The 20,498-nt window shown below is 40.2% G+C and overlaps 1 protein-coding gene across 7 annotated transcripts in view; it reads right to left on the reverse strand.

Annotated features, from left to right (window-relative positions):
• The window catches only part of FRY (FRY microtubule binding protein), a 387,367-nt gene that overhangs the window by 186,064 nt on the left and 180,805 nt on the right, over positions 1 to 20,498 (reverse strand). The window lies entirely within an intron of this gene.

Consider the following 20,498-nt stretch of genomic DNA (forward strand, 5'->3'; position numbering starts at 1 on the left):
AAGCCCTGTCTGCGCGCAGCTGCGCAGCACAAGCCACTAGAGGCCGCTGTTCTCCCAGGAGAGGAGGGCCACAAACAACAAGAAGGGAAGTTCTTCCAGCCGTCACTCGTCCCAGTTCTGCAGACTATTCCTATCACCATGAAAAGGCAAAGCTACAGGCAGACAAAGATCACAGAGACAACACCAGAGAAGGAGACAGACCTAACCAGTCTTCCTGACAAAGAATTCAAAATAAGAATCATAAACATGCTGACAGAGATGCAGAGAAATACGCAAGAGAAATGGGATGAAGTCCGGAAAGAGATCACAGATGCCAGAAAGGAGATCACAGAAATGAAACAAACTCTGGAAGGGTTTATAAGCAGAATGGATAGAATGCAAGAGGCCATTGATGGAATTGAAATCAGAGAACAGGAACGCATAGAAGCTGACATAGAGAGAGACAAAAGGATCTCCAGGAATGAAACAATATTAAGAGAACTGTGTGACCAATCCAGAAGGAACAATATCCGTATTATAGGGGTCCCAGAAGAAGAAGAGAGAGGCAAAGAGATGGAAAGTATCTTAAAAGAAATAATTGCTGAAAACTTCCCCACACTGGGGGAGGAAGTAATCAAACAGACCACGGAAATACACAGAACCCCCAACAGAAAGGATCCAAGAAGGGCAACACCAAGACACATAATAATTAAAATGGCAAAGATCAAGGACAAGGAAAGAGTGTTAAAGGCAGCTAGAGAGAAAAAGGTCACCTATAAAGGGAAACCCATCAGGCTAACGTCAGATTTCTCAACAGAAACCCTACAGGCCAGAAGAGAATGGCATGATATATTTAATACAATGAAACAGAAGGGCCTTGAACCAAGGATACTGTATCCAGCACGACTATCATTCAAATATGACGGTGGGATTAAACAATTCCCAGACAAACAAAAGCTGAGGGAATTTGCTTTCCACAAACCACCTCTACAGAACATCTTACAGGGACTGCTCTAGATGGGAGCACTCCTAGAAGGAGCACAGCACAAAACACCCAACATATGAAGAATCGAGGAGGAGGAACAAGAAGGGAGAGAAGAAAAGAATCTCCAGACACTGTATATAACAGCTCAATAAGCGAGGTAAGTTAGGCAGTAAGATACTAAAGAGGCTAACCTTGAACCTTTGGTAACCACGAATTTAAAGCCTGCAATGGCAATAAGTACATATCTTTCAATAGTCACCCTAAATGTTAATGGGTTGAATGCACCAATCAAAAGACACAGAGTAACAGAATGGATAAAAAAGCAAGACCCATCTATATGCTGCTTACAAGAAACTCACCTCAAACCCAAAGACATGTACAGACTAAAAGTCAAGGGATGGAAAAACATATTTCAAGCAAACAACAGTGAGAAGAAAGCAGGGGTTGCAGTACTAATATCAGACAAAATAGACTTCAAAACAAAGAAAGTAACAAGAGATAAAGAAGGACACTACATAATGATAAAGGGCTCAGTCAAACAAGAGGATATAACCATTCTAAATATATATGCACCCAACACAGGAGCACCAGCATATGTGAAACAAATACTAACAGAACTAAAGGGGGATATAGACTGCAATGCATTCATTCTAGGAGACTTCAACACACCACTCACCCCAAAGGATAGATCCACTGGGCAGAAATTAAGTAAGGACACGGAAGCACTGAACAACACAGTAGAGCAGATGGACCTAATAGACATCTATAGAACTTTACATCCAAAAGCAACAGAATATACATTCTTCTCAAGTGCACATGGAACATTCTCCAGAATAGACCACATACTAGGCCACAAAAAGAGCCTCAGAAAATTCCAAAAGATTGAAATCCTACCAACCAACTTTTCAGACCACAAAGGCATAAAACTAGAAATAAACTGTACAAAGAAAGCAAAGAGGCTCACAAACACATGGAGGCTTAACAACACGCTCCTAAATAATCAATGGATCAATGACCAAATCAAAATGGAGATCCAGCAATATATGGAAACAAATGACAACAACAACACTAAGCCCCAACTTCTGTGGGACACAGCAAAAGCAGTCTTAAGAGGAAAGTATATAGCAATCCAAGCATATTTAAAAAAGGAAGAGCAATCCCAAATGAATGGTCTAATGTCACAATTATCGAAATTGGAAAAAGAAGAACAGATGAGGCCTAAGGTCAGCAGAAGGAGGGACATAATAAAGATCAGAGAAGAAATAAATAAAATTGAGAAGAATAAAACAATAGCAAAAATCAATGAAACCAAGAGCTGGTTCTTCGAGAAAATAAACAAAATAGATAAGCCTCTAGCCAGACTTATTAAGAAGAAAAGAGAGTCAACACAAATCAACAGTATCAGAAACGAGAAAGGAAAAATCACGACGGACCCCACGGAAATGCAAAGAATTATTGGAGAATACTATGAAAACCTATATGCTAACAAGCTGGGAAACCTAGGAGAAATGGACAACTTCCTAGAAAAATATAACCTTCCAAGATTGACCCAGGAAGAAACAGAAAATCTAAACAGACCAATTACCAGCAACGAAATTGAAGAGGTAATCAAAAAACTACCAAAGAACAAAACCCCCGGGCCAGATGGATTTACCTCGGAATTTTATCAGACATACAGGGAAGACATAATACCCATTCTCTTTAAAGTTTTCCAAAAAATAGAGGAGGAGGGGATACTCCCAAACTCATTCTATGAAGCTAACATCACCCTAATACCAAAACCAGGCAAAGACACCACCAAAAAAGAAAACTACAGACCAATATCCCTGATGAACGTAGATGCAAAAATACTCAACAAAATATTAGCAAACCGAATTCAAAAATACATCAAAAGGATCATACACTATGACCAAGTGGGATTCATTCCAGGGATGCAAGGATGGTACAACACTCGAAAGTCCATCAACATCATCCACCACATCAACAAAAAGAAAAGCAAAAACCACATGATCATCTCCATAGATGCTGAAAAAGCATTTGACAAAGTTCAACATCCATTCATGTTAAAAACTCTCAGCAAAATGGGAATAGAGGGCAAGTACCTCAACATAATAAAGGCCATCTATGATAAACCCACAGCCAACATTATATTGAACAGCGAGAAGCTGAAAGCATTTCCTCTGAGATCGGGAACTAGACAGGGATGCCCACTCTCGCCACTGTTATTTAACATAGTACTGGAGGTCCTAGCCACGGCAATCAGACAAAACAAAGAAATACAAGGAATCCAGATTGGTAAAGAAGAAGTTAAACTGTCACTATTTGCAGATGACATGATACTGTACATAAAAAACCCTAAAGACTCCACCCCAAAACTACTAGAACTGATATCGGAATACAGCAAAGTTGCAGGATACAAAATCAACACACAGAAATCTGTGGCTTTCCTATATACTAACAATGAACCAACAGAAAGAGAAATCAGGAAAACAACTCCATTCACAATTGCATCAAAAAAAATAAAATACCTAGGAATAAACCTAACCAAAGAAGTGAAAGACTTATACTCTGAAAACTACAAGTCACTCTTAAGAGAAATTAAAGGGGACACTAACAGATGGAAACTCATCCCATGCTCGTGGCTAGGAAGAATTAATATCGTCAAAATGGCCATCCTGCCCAAAGCAATATACAGATTTGATGCAATCCCTATGAAACTACCAGCAACATTCTTCAATGAACTGGAACAAATAATTCAAAAATTCATATGGAAACACCAAAGACCCCGAATAGCCAAAGCAATCCTGAGAAAGAAGAATAAAGTAGGGGGGATCTCACTCCCCAACTTCAAGCTCTACTATAAAGCCATAGTAATCAAGACAATTTGGTACTGGCACAAGAGCAGAGCCACAGACCAATGGAACAGACTAGAGAATCCAGACATTAACCCAGACATATATGGTCAATTAATATTTGATAAAGGAGCCATGGACATACAATGGCGAAATGACAGTCTCTTCAACAGGTGGTGCTGGAAAAACTGGACAGCTACATGTAGGAGAATGAAACTGGACCATTGTCTAACCCCATATACAAAAGTAAACTCAAAATGGATCAAAGACCTGAATGTAAGCCATGAAACCATCAAACTCTTGGAAGAAAACATAGGCAAAAACCTCTTAGACATAAACATGAGTGACCTCTTCTTGAACATATCTCCCCGGGCAAGGAAAACAACAGCAAAAATGAGTAAGTGGGACTATATTAAGCTGAAAAGCTTCTGTACAGCAAAAGACACCATCAATAGAACAAGAAGGATCCCTACAGTATGGGAGAATATATTTGAAAATGACACATCCGATAAAGGCTTGACGTCCAGAATATATAAGGAGCTCTCATGCCTCAACAAACAAAAAACAAATAACCCAATTAAAAAATGGGCAGAGGAACTGAACAGACAGTTCTCCAAAAAAGAAATACAGATGGCCAACAGACACATGAAAAGATGCTCCACATCGCTAATTATCAGAGAAATGCAAATTAAAACTACAATGAGGTATCACCTCACACCAGTAAGGATGGCTGCCATCCAAAAGACAAACAACAACAAATGTTGGCGAGGCTGTGGAGAAAGGGGAACCCTCCTACACTGCTGGTGGGAATGTAAACTTGTTCAACCATTGTGGAAAGCAGTATGGAGGTACATCAAAATGCTCAAAACAGACTTACCATTTGACCCAGGAATTCCACTCCTAGGAATTTACCCTAAGAACGCAGCAATCAAGTTTGAGAAAGACAGATGCACCCCTATGTTTATTGCAGCACTATTTACAATAGCCAAGAATTGGAAGCAACCTAAATGTCCATCAATAGATGAATGGATAAAGAAGATGTGGTACATATACACAATGGAATACTACTCAGCCATAAGAAAAGGGCAAATCCAATCATTTGCAGCAACATGGATGGAGCTGGAGGGTATTATGCTCAGTGAAACAAGCCAAGCGGAGAAAGAGAAATACCAAATGATTTCACTTATCTGTGGAATATAAGAACAAAGGAAAAACTGAAGGAACAAAACAGCAGCAGAATCACAGAACTCAAGAATGGACTAACCGGTACCAAAGGGAAAGGGACTGGGCAGGATGGGTGGGTAGGGAGGGATAAGGGGGGGAGAAGTAGGGGGTATTAAGATTAGCATGCATGGAGGGGTAGGAGAAAAGGGAGGGCTGTACAACACAGAGAAGGCAAGTAGTGATTCTACAACATTTTGCTACGCTGATGGACAGTGACAGTAAAGGGGTTTATAGGGGAGACCTGGTATAGGGGAGAGCCTAGTAAACATAATATTCATCATGTAAGTGTAGATTAGTGATACCAAAAACAAAAAAAAAAAAAAAAAAAAGGGCAGTTCCTGTGTGGTAACCTCCAACGAGTTCCTCACAAGGGTATAAAGGGCATATAAAAGTGTAGGCAAAGGGTCTGTATGCGTTTATACAGAAGATCAAAGCCTAGTTGGGCTACCCCGAAAATGAACTAAAATTCGATATGAAAAAGAACTTCCAACATCAGCACTCTCTGGAAGACTCATGCCAGAAGATGATCATCAAAAAACCCCAACAAAGATCCACGCACTGCTACAGCTGTAGATGCACTCATCCCACCAGTTCCTGGACTTGCCATGGGAATGAGGAAGGAGATATCTAAGCTGGCCTGTGCATACAGTAAAACAACAAAATTGGACTGGATCTATACTGTTGGAACTCAACCAAGAATTTGGAGAAGTGCAAATTGTAGCGCTCCAAAGTCTTACAACTACAAACTATTTACTGTTAAAAGAACATATGGCATGTGAACAGTCCCCAGGAATGGGTTGTTTTAATTTGTCTGATTTCTCTCAGACTGTTCAAGTTCATTTGGACAATATCCACCATATCATAGATAAGTTTTCACAAATGCCTAAGGTGCCTAACTGGTTTTCTTGGTTTCACTGCAGATGGCTGGTAATTACAGATATGCTTTGGTTATGTAACTATACTCCTATTATGTTAATGTGTGTGTGCAATTTAAGTAGTAGCTTAAAACCTATACATGCTGAAGTTACTCTACAAGAAGATATGTCAAAGAAATAATCAATCTTCCCATGTTTTCTTCCGCCTGCTACTTCTATAGCTTTTCTTCTTCCTTCCTAATTACAACCCTTAAATAGAATTCGTGCCTCATATCAAATTTACCGAGTATCATAATTCTTCCAAGTGGTAAAGATACCTCAAGACAAATGCTGGGCATAGAAGCCACAGGGCATAAATATGCAAAGAAGTAAAAAGCTAACTTTTTCAAACAATAAGGCTTCTCTCTCACTTACCAACTTCACATTTCCCTGTATGGCCCCGGAAGATGACTGGTTAGCCAGAGACGGGTAAGATTCCTCAAGGGAGGAACAACCTAAGACAGGCACAGTCGCAGGGGGGCCATCAGGTGAGAAATTGGGGATCAACAGAGGTGAGGCTTAGAACCTCACCCCCCCGTTCTGAGAGAAATCTTCTGCATACGTGGATGTTTTATTGCCCTGGTCTAGCTTGGATTAACACATAGTCTACAGGCACACACCTGATCATCTACATGTGCTCTCTTACAACACTAAACTATGTTTTCTACCTTTATCTTGTATCTACCTACCACTTCAGCATTTTATTAAAAATAATAATAATAAAGAGAGAAATGTGGTATCCACATATAAATCAAGTATAAAAACCAAATGAGTATTCATATTTGAACTGACTGTTTATAGTTCATAATGCATGAGCAAAACCGAAAGTTTCTGTGATGACTGCCCTTGTACTGTTCACTATGTAACTTATTCACTATGTAAGAATTTGTTCTACATGTAAAAACTTGTTTGTTATGCCTCAGAAGATTGGAGACTGACAAAAATTAGGCTTGGGGTGGATTAATGATTGTGCATTGAGCATTGACTCCCCTATACAGAATTTTATTGTTGTTAACAACCGTTTGATCAATAAATATGAGAGATGCCCTCACAAAAAAAAAAAAAAAAAAGGACAGACTTCCAATGGTAAAATAAATTAGTAACCGGGATGTAATGTATAGCATAAGGAATATAGTCAAGATATTGTAACAGCCTGGTAGGGTGATAGCTGGAACCTAGAATTATGTATATAAATGTTCTACCACTGTGTTGTACACTTGAAACTCATGTAATGTAATACTGTGTGTCAACTACCCTTCAATAAAAAATAATTATTAAAAGAAAATAAAAAAAAAAAAAAAAAAAAAAAAAGAATGCAGGCTCTCAAGTTATAGAAATAAAATATGCTATGTATTTTTTCATTTCCTCTCCATTCTCATCAGCTCCATCCTAGTCTAGGCCCCTGGAAACTTACGGCTTGACTATACTATACCATCCCTCTGCTGACTTTATTTCATTCATTTTACAACACCAAACTAATCTTCTTCAGCAAAGCTTTAATTATAACATTTTTCTGCTCAGAATTTTCAGTGGCTCTCAATTATCATCATTAAGCCTCAAACACATGGCCTGGTTTTGACAGCCTTTAATGGTTTACCTCGATGCTGTGCTGGCTGGCCCGTGAGCATTTCTTTCTCTCTCCTGATGCTCCTTCTCATTCTTCCCTGCTCACCTAATCCTCCTGTCCTTTCAGAACCACTTCCGGTCTCATGTCCATGTCCCTAAAGCCTACGTCCTCCCAGTCAGTCCTCACGGATGAGTTTGTATTACAAGATAAAGCATTTAGCTTATGCTCTTTGGCACTGTACACCCTACATCACCTAAGAAAGGCTTGGTAGATAGTTGATTAGTGAGGCAATGATCAACTGGCCACGCAGTTTTGCCTAGGGTTGGCCCTGTAATGGAACTATACATATTCTTCTACAAGGTCCCCAACAAGACTGCAGCCTCCCAGATCTAATACTGAGTTCTTCACACAGATAATAATCAATCTCCTTAAATAACTAACTAAACTCACCTTACTTTATTTCTGTACGTCTTGAAGTGGTCCCTAGGAAGCGAGCACTATGAGAAGGCCAGTAGGGTCTTTAAAGGAATAAGGTGCTGAATTTGCAATGGAGAGTCATCAGTTAAATAGCACTTCAAGCAGCTCACTAAAAGGTGCAATGGATTCTGAAGGGGCATATTCAAATTCAGATGATGCGAATCAAGTCCTGGCCCTTCCTCTGCTTTACCTCCTACTTTCTCAAGTCTCTCAAGTCCAACTTATAGATCTCCATGAAGTACCTTCCTAATGTATCAAGGGCGTGTGCCATAGGACTGGAGACTGGAATATAAACCAAGAGTCTGAGTGTAGGACAACTTTTTATTATCTTTAGTTTTCCACATTATTTTATCCATTTCTAGAAGACAGCGACAATTGGGTTGATGAAGCCCATAATTACAAAATCAGATCTATAATTACAAGACTCTGGGGCCTAAATGTCATAACTATAGTGAGAGAATTTTCCGAAGAGTGACCCCAGGCAGGCCCCTTGCAAAGGTGCAGTGTGAACCAGACAGCTGAAGCCCAGAGGCCAGAATGTTCTCAGACAAACCTTCTATTTGAAAGGCCAAAATGCTGATTCACAGCTGTCATAAAAAGTATTACCCACCTGCACCCCAAAGCCAGATGTCCTGTGTATGGCTTTAGTGGGCTGGAACTATCCCAGTCCAGCAGAGCCCTGGACCAGGGCTGAAAGTGATTCAGGGGGATGGCGCTCATCATTCTGGTTTCAAGCAGACCAGCTAGGCCGATGGAGATGCAGTTGGGGTTCACGGGCTAAGTGCCCTTGAACTAAATCCATGTTTTCATAACCCCTCTTCATTCTAGTCTTAGAGTAGGTGGATAGCCAGACATGAGCGGGGAGGGGACTGGGGACTTTGGCTGGTGTTTACATTTGGTTAAATGAGTGTTTATATTCTAAACATTCCATGTAAACTGTTCTCAGGGATGTAAGAAGGGAGGATACAGACACACAACTTGCCAAAACTGACGAGCTCCAACATGGAGAAGTTGACCCTCACTTTATCTCAAAGTACATTATATGCTCATTGGCATATTAAGATCACACCCTTGGTACCACGACAGTTCCGAGGAATATCATCTGAAGACAAAAAGAGGGCGTCATCTACTTTCCCAGAAATCCCGTCCCTATTCCCAGAAACCCCCACCTAAGCCAGTGAATATTCCATCCCTGCTTAAGCTCCATCCAACCCAAACCCTACCGTGCTGCTCACGTCTGAGGCACGCCCACCCTCCGTCCTTGAGTGTGTACTTTCCTTTACTGAACTATCCTTTGCTTGTCCCTGCTTGACCTGCTTGTGAATTCTTTGTCGATCAGAGTTAAGAACCCTCTCCCGGGCTGAGGTCTCACCATGCGCCCAGGGAGGGTCTCTCCGGACTGCCCCAAAACACTATCATGACTAATACATAACAATTCACAACTAATTCAAACTATTCTTTTGCCAGGATAGTTTTCAAAAGTAAACATAGGACATGGCACCTTTCAGTAACTTGGTTATTTAGTGATAATATATACAGTTAAGAACCAGGAAACATATATCCCCTTGTAATCAAAATTGAGTCAGAGTCTACACTTGTCTAAACATCAGAACATTACCAATTGGAAAAAAAGTTGCTGCTTCTCCTTCAGCGCTTGCTTGTTCTTAATCTACACATAATTAAAACTGATTTTCTAGTTTCCAAGTTCACAATAGTCTGAATGCAGAAAATCACAAGGGAAAGGTGCAACATCTACAGATAGAAACACCAACCGCAAAAAGAAGGGGAAAAAAATAGCATTACTCTAAAAAGCCACCAGAACTTAAAAATGCAGTTTCCTGAAGCCATTTAGGACAGGGCCACAGAATCTGACATCCTCACACACTTGGGGATCGATACCTCCTTCCAGCAGGCTGTCACCATTTTACTGTTCATGACGATGACCCTGAATCCCATGGGAAGGTTGAAATAAGTTTGATATTTAGTCCTGGATTTGAGAAGGCAGAGAACACAATGATATAAATTTCCAAAAGGTTTCTATTTCAAAAGGATCAAACTAAAGAAAGGTTTTGGTGTATAAAGGGATCAACATGGTCCCTAAGAATTTGGCTCTCAGGAATTAAATCTGTTTCTTCTTAGGTCTGATTTTTAACTGACAGCTATTTTTGATTGAAACAGACAAACAAGCCAGCAGTTCAGGAAGAGCCATGCTCAGGCCACATCGTTCAGCTCTGAAAAACAGGCAGTTACAGTGAATCTACGTCTCTCCATTACTCCCCAGCTCTCTACCCAGCTGGGCAAGCAAGTCCACCCGCCCCCTGGGGGCCCAGGCCAACATTTCCTCTTCCTCCTGGCCAGGTCTGGGCCCTGTTCTCCCCACCTCATGCTTCTTGTGGTCTGACCTCTGAACACATGGATCCCGAGGACAAAAGGGTCCGGACAGGTCATTGTTTTTCCTTTCTTGTTTTCCCCACCTCAATTCATATTGAAGGAACAATTTAATTCGTTGGATTAAAATTTCTTGCATGTGATAACATTTTTAAGCTTCAGCTCCATCTGCCTTTATCCTGTCTTCTTTTCTCCTTCACCTTTGTGTTTCCATTCCACAGCTCAATGTCCCTAGAAAGTCACTCAAACTGACAGCTCTGGGGCGGGTGGAGAGCGTAGGGCGGACGAAGGGCATCACTTTCACATGGTAATTAGGCCTCTAATCATCAAGTCTTTTTGAAATTGGCTTTCTCTTTATATCTTCCCATGTACATTTTAATCTTTGATTAAACATGTTCTCATTTTTCTCCATTAGCTTCTTTGTCTTAAGTGGATTTTGCGAGTGTTATTTTATTATGTTTATTCTAAATTCTGTTTCTGGTCAGTTCTGTAGGGGCCTCTGGACGGCTCTGCCCTCTTTTCCTGGGTCTCTATTTCTTAAACCAAGCAGAGCCCAGTCCTTAATCTGCATGAAGTCTGTTAGAGGCTTTTGCAGCCGATTCATTACCCCCTGATTAGATCGATTTCTGACGGCAAGCGATGATCTTTTGAACGTGGCTATTTTTCCCCCCAATTTCAGTGCCTAATACTTTAATTTTTAGGCTGGCTGCTCTTGGCTGGCTAAGGTCTTTGGTACAATTTCCCAAAGTTACCAACATTTCCAGGAATGACCTACCTCCAAACTGCAACACCAATGCAAACACCCCCACAGCTCATAGTTCAGCTCTGTGACCGTGGGACCGAAAGGAAAGGAAATGCTAGGCTGAGTCTCCTCGTGTCTCGGAAGCGCCACGGAGGCTGCAGGTGGCCGTGTGGTTACAGGAAGGCAGGTGGTTTTCTCCGTTGGATCTTTAGAGGGTTTATACCGTTGCTCATTACAGGCTATCATTTGTCAGTTCACTCATTCATTTCAGCCAGTATTTATTTAATCAGTGTCCGGGTTTCAGTCACTGTTCTAGGCACTGGGAAGATAGCAGTGAACAGAACAGATAGTTCCTGCCCTCAAAGAGCTTACAGTTTACCCAGGCAGGGTCACATAATCAGCAATTTTGTGTGTGTACACACACACTCACACACACACACACACACACACACACACACACACTATGTCAGATTGCAATAGGTTCTAAAAGAAAAAGGGGAAGTTAAGCAGAGTGAGTGGCTAGAGGAACCTGCTCTTCTTTACCTGCCCAAAGGCGCCCAGGTGCCGTGGAGAGGACTGAAAGCGGCATGCCTTCCTGGTGTCTGAGAAGAGCCAGACACACTTGGCTTGAGCAGGATCTGCTTTCCCATCCATCCCTTGCGCCTGCCGTAGCAGTCGGTGCTGGTGGAAATGCGAATGTACCTGGCCTGTGAAGGGCATGCACCCAAATGCCCAGCAGACACACAGCTTCTCCACCTCCCCTCACAAAATACGTGACTCAGAAAAAGGAACATCTTTGCCTGCTTTTCACCGGCTTATAAAGACACAAAAGCACAGACCCCGTTTCTCAAAACACTCAATTCCCTTTTTTTTTTTTCTGATGTTCCCATTACTGGAATCAGACTGAGCATTTGAAATAAAAAGTGGTTTCCTTTTAGTTGAAGTACCCCTGAGATTACATGTGGTAACTGTTTGAAGTTAGGACTCCTCTTAGAAATAAAGGTCCATTTAAACTACTTTACTTTTTAGAGATCAATGTAACCTTATCGTTCAACAGAAGAGTAAATTTATTATGCTTCTCTGTTCACAGATGGACATGTTATTCTTTCTGCCAGTTCTCAGGGCCTCATTCATTTTGTACGTTCTGACGGCAAACCCCGTTAGTGACCGAGAGCTGGGAACCTACATTAGGACGATGCTTTTCCCCCACAATCCGTCTTTTCCCGTAAGACTTACTTTGATTGCTGGCATTATAGGAGCATTCCATAGAACATAACAAACCAAGGATGACGCAGCTACTGTGAGAACATGTCATCCTGTGTATAGAACAATAATAAATAGGCCACTAATGCATTTATGAGGGTGCTTTAGAAATGGCATTTCGAAAGGTACTGCAAATACTCAAAATGACCAGAAACCCTGAAAGTCAAGCAAAATAAATTAGGATAAAAAGAAAGAGAGCCTCCAACTTTGATAAGAAGAATTATTTTCTTCCACAGAGTAGTATTAGGAAATGAACAATGTTGGGATAAGAAGAAACAGTTCATTTGAGCAGCAGAAAAAACATTTCTTAAAAGATGGATGATTCCTAAATAATTTTTTAAAATTTTTCATTAAGGTATGATTGATATACACTCTTATGAAGGTTTAACATAAAAAAACTATGTGGTTACTACATTTACCCATATTATCAAGTCCCCACCCATACCCCAATGCAGTCACTGTCCATCAGAGTAGAAGATGCCACAGATCCACTATGTGCCTTCTCTGTGCTACACTGTTCACCCCATGACCCCCCACACCATGTGTACTAAACATAATACCCCTCAATCCCCTTCTCCCTCCCTCCCCTCCCCTTTGGTAACTTGTCTTTCCCCATCTGGCTTATTTCACTGAGCATAATATCCTCCAGCTCCATCCATGTTGTTGTAAATGGTAGGATTTGTTTCTTTCTTATGGCTGAATAGTATTCCATTGTGTATATGAACCACATCTTCTTTATCCATTCATCTACTGATGGACACTTAGGTTGCTTCCATATCTTGGCTATTGTAAATAGTGCTGCAATAAACATAGGGGTACATCTGTCTTTTTGAATCTGAGAAGTTGCATTCTTTGGGTAAATTCCAAGGGGTGGGATTCCCAGGTCAAATGGTATTTCTGTTTTTACTTTCTTGAGGAACCTCCATATTGCTTTCCTCAATGGTTGAACTAGCTTACTTTCCCACCAGCAGTGTAGGAGGGTTCCCCTTTCTCCACATCCTCACCAGCATTTGTTGTTCTTAGTCTTTTCGATGCTGGCCCTCCTAACTGGTGTGAGGTGATACCTCATTGTGGTTTTAATTTGCATTTCCCTGATGATTAGCGATGTGGAGCCTAAATAATTTTATACATTTCCAAAGTAGGTCAAGAAGAGAGTACCTGGTAAAAAATACTCAGAAATTTTTTGTCTTGGAAGAAAAAGGTATTCAACATGTTAAGCTCAGTTTAATTAATTTCTACAAAATTCTGATGATGTGAAATATTCCTCCTATTTTTGACTAATACATTCCTCCTTTCTCTTATACTAATTAGTTCTCTTAATCTGACAAGTTTCAAATTGTGTTTCTTCAAGTTTCCGGTTCCACAAGACACCTCCAGGATAATTAATATCTTTAATTATCAAAACATCCTAGAAGCTAAGCAATCTCCCTTTTACAGGTAAGACCATGTAGGTCCGGAGAGGCTAACTGACTTGTCCAAGAACAGGACCTTAACCGATGTCCATCTGATAACATATCTTGCGAGCTTCCCATATGACCCTGCCATTTAAAACAAACCAGTTGCTTATGATGAAGCCTGAATAAAATGAGCCCCTTTACCCACAGGTTTTACCCTGGCATAAGCTAGTTTTGAGATGTCAGGGGATGACAAAATAAAATACAAATATTATGATTTGGAAAATGAGCCTTCCTATAGATTTGTATAGATGGTTATTTTCTAGAAAGACTAATAAGGTGCCTCCTGCCGGGTTCTCTGTCCTTTGAACTCGAATGCATCTTTTAATCATTTGAGGGGCTTTGAGAAAGGCTAGGAGTACAAAAAAGAGTCAAAAACCAAGAACCCACTAAAAATATGAAGTCTATCTACTGACACAGTTTAAAAGGGTCTGGAGACTAATCTTTCCTAGACATGGCGATGAGATGAACTCTCACTAGTTGTTATTCCACCGAGGAGTGAGTGAACTTGCAGACACAGTTCGCTGGGTTTCCTTCCATCTGTGGCCTCTCAAAACCGTTTTTGTCTGGTCTCTCAAAGCCTGATTACCTGAGAAGGACTGAAGGAGTTCAGTAATGGGAAAGTAAGCATCAAGCCACTGCCCTGTTTTCTTTTCTCTCTTCTTTGCCTTCCAGTATTTCACCTTAGAGAAATGACAGTAACACTTCAGTGATTTCCTTTATAAATGTCGGTCATCTGCTAAGATGCAATTACATGGACTTTCCCCCCATTTTCGAAGTAGGTCCCCTCACCACAGCCTGAGGGAATGCATGCCAAGATCTTGAGCAAAGGAAGATGGGGTTACATTGACATCTCAAGGTTCTTTCTCACCAAAAGGAGATTGAATGACTGCCAGAGGCTGGATAATCCTGAATTTCAACTTCCTTCTCCTCCGCAGAACTGGCAGCCTGCTCCTATTCACGTGTCCCTTGCTGACTGTCCTTTGCTCCTCCTCTCATTTTCTGCCCCTTTCCATTTCTTCCTCTTCTGAATCATTTTATGCCACAACACCTCATTCATTTGAAATCCATTAATTCAAAATTTGTGATAAATTAGTTTGTGTTTTTTTTTTAAATGTTAACTGTGAAGACGAATTGCTGACTACAGAGTGATTAGTGGTGCTGAGAATCTGCACATTAGATGCCCTTGGAGAGCTGGGTGGGCCCGGAGTAGAACTTGGTAATTTGCATTTCCAACCAACCAGCTACCAGGTTAGGACAGTGTGGCTGGCCTGGGGACCACACTGACATCTCTGACATGAATAAACAGGAAAGCAAAGGGGACCAATCCATCCAGTGAATGAAATGTTTAAAATTCCATTGCCTATAGAAAAACTGGTATGCCTCAGTAACTCTAAACAAGTAAATCCTCTGGAGGCAAAACAGAAAATGGGGAGTCAAAGGTCTGAGTCCTAGTGTGGCTCTATGTGCCCCACGGGGGAGAAACTTTACCAACTGGGCTTCGGTTTCCTTACCTGTTATTCTTAAAGAGGGTAGCCAGCTTGTCCTTTCTAGCTCTAATATACACTGAAAATGCATGAAAGCATCACTTCTTTAAGAGTTTCACAATTCAACACTTAATAAGTAACATTTGCCTTCCATTGAATTAATATGAATTAGTGAGATCCTATCGTCTATCCTCGCCATAGAAGAAGGCTTTGCAAATAATCCTGACCCTTCCAGTTATGACTCCACTTCTTCTCTTGTGTTGCTTCCTGAGAAGATGACACAGGAAGAAGGTGGACACCTGAGAAAGCCTGTCTTTTTTCTTAGCTGTAAACTCAAGACTCATGCTAACATTAAAAAAAGAAAAATTAGGTACTGACAGCTTGCCCAGCACAAAACCCTGGACTAGGCCTAGTGACGGACAGAGGCATCCTCTCTGTTTTGGGCCATCGATTAGTCAGATTTTGTGGAATAGATGGCATTTGGCCCACTTCTTAAAGGACAGGTAGGATTCTGATTGGTACAGGTGAGAAAGGGGCAGCCCAGGCAGGGGGCCCAGCATGGCAGGTGCACACAGGCATCTGCGAAGTCTCTCCTTGCCCCCTCCTTGTCTCTCCCTCTCACTACGCATCCCTATCAGCACACACAGAGGTTCCAACTTTGTCTTCACCAAGGAACTAGGAAGGTCTCAAGAACAGGAACACATCTTGTCTTTATTCCCACCTTTTAGCACAGTGCCTGGCATAATTAGACAATTGTCTTACTTAATATTTGTTGAACTGAACCCATCTGATTCCACAAAACAGTCTTTGTTTAAATGAAATAATCAAGTATACATATGAAAAACTTAAACTCAAGTCCTATAAAAATGTAGGTTTTTAATTGTTATTAGAATTAAGGTCTTGAATGGCAAGCCACTCAGTTTGGACTTTATTTGGAGGGTAATTGCAAGCTGGCAGGAAAGAGTGTTGAGCTGATAATCTTGTGTATGATGGGATAAAATGGGGCTATTTGAGGGACAATGCAAATTAAAGATGACAGCCCGTACCTAGAAAAAGAATGAAGATGGGAACTGGATGGGGCCTACTGGAGCAGAAAGGAACCACAGCTTATACAGATGGGCCTGCGATCCTCTCATGTCAACCTTAGTAAGATAACATGCAGGATATATTTTTGGTGAGACATTATAATGATTACAGTTTTTAAGAAGATTTTTTTAGAACACTGACTACATATGCTTCCTCAAAATTCCCAACCTGTGAGAAGATATTGGTCAGAGTTCCTATACCAAACCCCGAACTCTGAGAACTGTTGGCTATGTATTCCTGGGAACCACAGAGTGGTTCTCGGTCTCCTACCACTAGGATACAAATGACTCCGACAGCGTGGCAGAGAGAGAATTGGAATGCGCCCTATGTCCATGTTCATCAAGTTATCAAAGCATCAGAGCTAATGCTCAGTGGCAAGAAACAATGGGGATACAAACAAGTTAAATGTCATCCTAAGGAAGCAAAAGAAATACTCCAGAATTAGGTTCATTTTATAAGAAAACTGCACTAATTTCTGCAAGTCAGTGGAAGAGATAAAAATCAATGGATGATTAAGGGAGACTTTGGAGACTGAACCACCAAATGCAACATGTGGATCTTGTTTGAATCTTGATTTGGGCGAGCCAGCTTTAAGACATTTTCAGAAATGGCAATCAAAGCAACTTGAATATGGACTGCATAATAGGTGATATCAAAGAACAATGGTCAGTTTTGTAAGGTATGATAATAGCATTGCAGGTAAGAAAATGTCACTGTTTTCTAGAATACATGCTGATTATATGGAGTGGTGCCTATATTTGATTCAAAATACTTTAACAGAGACAAAAAAGGTGTAAGTCAAGCAAACATGACTAAATCTTGGTAACTGTCAAATCTGACAGCAATACACTGTATATGGCACTATTCTTTCTCCTTTTGTGTTTGAAAATTTTCATAATAAAACATTTTCTTAAAAGATAAGGCTCACTTGTAACGAGTCCCCAACATCTCATAATGGCAGTAGTAGATGAATGCTCTCTTAGAACCCCAATTAAAAAATAAATTGAATTAAAAAATTGAACACCATCTGTAATGCAGGTTTGATAACATGCATTTGAATGTTCATTAAAATTTCAAAGCCAACCATATCCTTTCCCTTCAACTAAATGTGTTGGATGGGATGGTGTGGTTCTTAGAGCAACTACACTTACAATACACAGCAAGGATGAAGGCAGGAAGGGTGTCATTCACTATATTACAATAGAGTTTGAATATGATCAGTCAGTCAATTCATCAAAATAACAAATTTTCATGGAAGCCTTTAGATAAGGTATTCTGCAAAGTTCTGTGGAGAATACAAAGATAAATTCTAAAAAAACAATTTCAAAGTTTTTTTAAAAATTTCTTTTTATTTCAAAGCTTTTTAAAATTGAGTACTTTTAGCCACAAGAGTCCACAAGGCAGTGTCAGGTTGAAAAGCCAATGGAAGAGCAATAGATTTAGGAGAGTGTTCATTCATCTCATCTATTTCTTTATTTTATTTGCTCACTTCCTCAGTCATCAAATATTTACCGAAGGCCCGTTCTATGCCAAGCACCATGCTAGCCACTGTGGAAACAAGCCAGGCATCACTCTTGTCTTCACATGGCTGATGGTATGCCAGGAGCAGATATTATATAATAAATACACCCAGAAATATAATTACAAGGTGGGGAGTGCTCGGACAGCTGCCCCCAAGAGAAACAGGGGAGACATATCCTTAATTGTGGGGTCAGGCCGGATTCCCTGTGATTGACACTGAAGTGAAGACCTAGAAGTAACTGATGATCGATACAGTCAGAGAAGACTTCAAGGCAGAAGAGAATGGGAGCTCAGGGGCCGTAGAAAGTACATAAGGTGAGGGGAAGGACGCTCGATCGCGGCTCACTTGCTCACTTCCTTCTAGTTTTATCAGATGCTCTTCTGGCCAGCCACTCCTTGGCACCTCTCTCAGCTGGTAACTTCTATCCCTTTTACCCAGGTTTACTCCTGAAGAGTACTGCCTGCCTCTTGATATATGATGACATATTATATATTTGTTTTCTGTCTTCCCCACTACTTTTAAGGGCAACTAGGATAAGGAATTTGTTTTGTTTCTCTTGCATCCTCACCTTCTGGCTTAGTACCCAATACTCAATAAATATTTGTTGCATTAGGCAGTAAGGAAGCATTAAGATATAAAAGGTTATGAAAACTAGAAAAGGAAGAACAAATGAGGCCCAAAGGCAATAGAAGGAGAGACATAATAAAAATTAAAGCAGAAATAAATAAAATTGAGAAGAATAAAACAATAGAAAGAATCAATGAAAGCCGGAGCTGATTCTTTGAGAAAATAAACAAAATAGATAAACCCCTAGCCAGACTTATCAAGAAAAAAAGAGAATCTACACACATAAACAGAATCAGAAATGAGAAAGGAAAAATCACTATGGACACCACAGAAATTCAAAGAATTATGAGAGAATACTATGAAAAATTATATGGCGACAAACCGGATAACCTAGAAGAAATGCACAACTTTCTAGAAAAATACAACCTTCCAAAGCTGACCCAGGAAGAAACAGAAAATCTGAATAGACCAATAACCAGCAAAGAAATTGAACTGGTAATCAAAAAACTACCTAAGAACAAAACCCCTGGTCAGATGGTTTCACTGCTGAATTTAATCAAACATTTAGTGAAGACCTAATACTCATCCTCCTTAAAATTTTCCAAAAAGTAGATGAGGAGGGAATACTTCCAAACTCAATCTATGAGGCCAGGATCACTCTAATACCAAAACAAGGCAAACACACCACAAACAAAGAAAATATGCCTGATGAACATAGATGCAAAAATACTCAACAAAACATTAGCAAACCGAATTAAAAAATACATCAAAAAGATCATCCATTATGACCAAGTGGGATTCATCCCAGGGATGCAAGGATGGTACAACATTCGAAAATCCATCAACATCATCCACTACATCAACAAAAAGAAGAACAAAAACCACATGATCATTTCCATAGATGCTGAAAAAGCATTTGACAAAATTCAACATCCATTCATCATAAAAACTCTCAACAAAATGGGTATAGAGGGAAAGTACCTCAACATAATAAAGGCCATCTATGATAAACCCACAGTCAACATTATATTGAACAGCGAGAAGCTGAAAGCTTTTCCTTTAAGATCGGGAAAAAACAAGGATATCCACTCTACCCACTTTTACTCCACATAGTACTGGAGGTCCGAGCCACGGCAATCAGACAACACAAAGAAATAAAAGGCATCCAGATTGGCAAAGAAGAAGTCAAACTGTCCCTGTTTGCAGATGACATGATATTGTAGATTAAAAAACCCTAAAGAATCCACTCCAAAACAACTAGATCTGCTATTTGAATTCAGCAAAGTTGTGGGATACAAAATTAATACACAGAAATCTGTTGCATTCCTATACAATAACGATGAACTAGCAGAAAGAGAAATCAGGAAAACAATTCCATTCACAATTACATCAAAAAGAATAAAATACCTAGGAATAAACCTAACCAAGGAAGTGAAAGACCTTTACCCTGAAAACTACAGGACACTCTTAAGAGAAATTAAAGAGGACACTAATAAATGGAAATTCATCCCATGCTGTTGGCTAGGAAGAATTAACATTGTCAAAATGGCCATCCTGCCTAATGCAATCTACAGATTCAATGCAATCCCTATCAAAATACCTACAGCATTCTTCAAAGAACTAGAGCAAATAGTTCTAAAATTCACGTGGAACCACAAAAGACCCCGAATAGCCAAAGCAATCCTGAGAAGGAAGAATAAGGCACAGAGATTTATGCTCCCTGACTTCAAGCTCTACTACAAAGCCACAGTAATCAAGACAATTTGGTACTGGCACAAGAACAGACCCATAGACCAGTGGAACAGAATAGAGAGTCCAGATATAAACCCAAGCATATAAGGTCAATTAATATATGATAAAGGAGCCATGGATATACAATGGGGAAATGACAGCCTCTTCAACAGCTGGTGTTGGCAAAACTGGACAGCTACATGTAAGAGAATGAAACTGGATTATTGTCTAACCCCATACATAAAAGTAAACTCAAAATG

This window comes from Manis pentadactyla, chromosome 2 (assembly GCF_030020395.1).
Source record: "Manis pentadactyla isolate mManPen7 chromosome 2, mManPen7.hap1, whole genome shotgun sequence".
NCBI lineage: Eukaryota > Metazoa > Chordata > Mammalia > Pholidota > Manidae > Manis > Manis pentadactyla.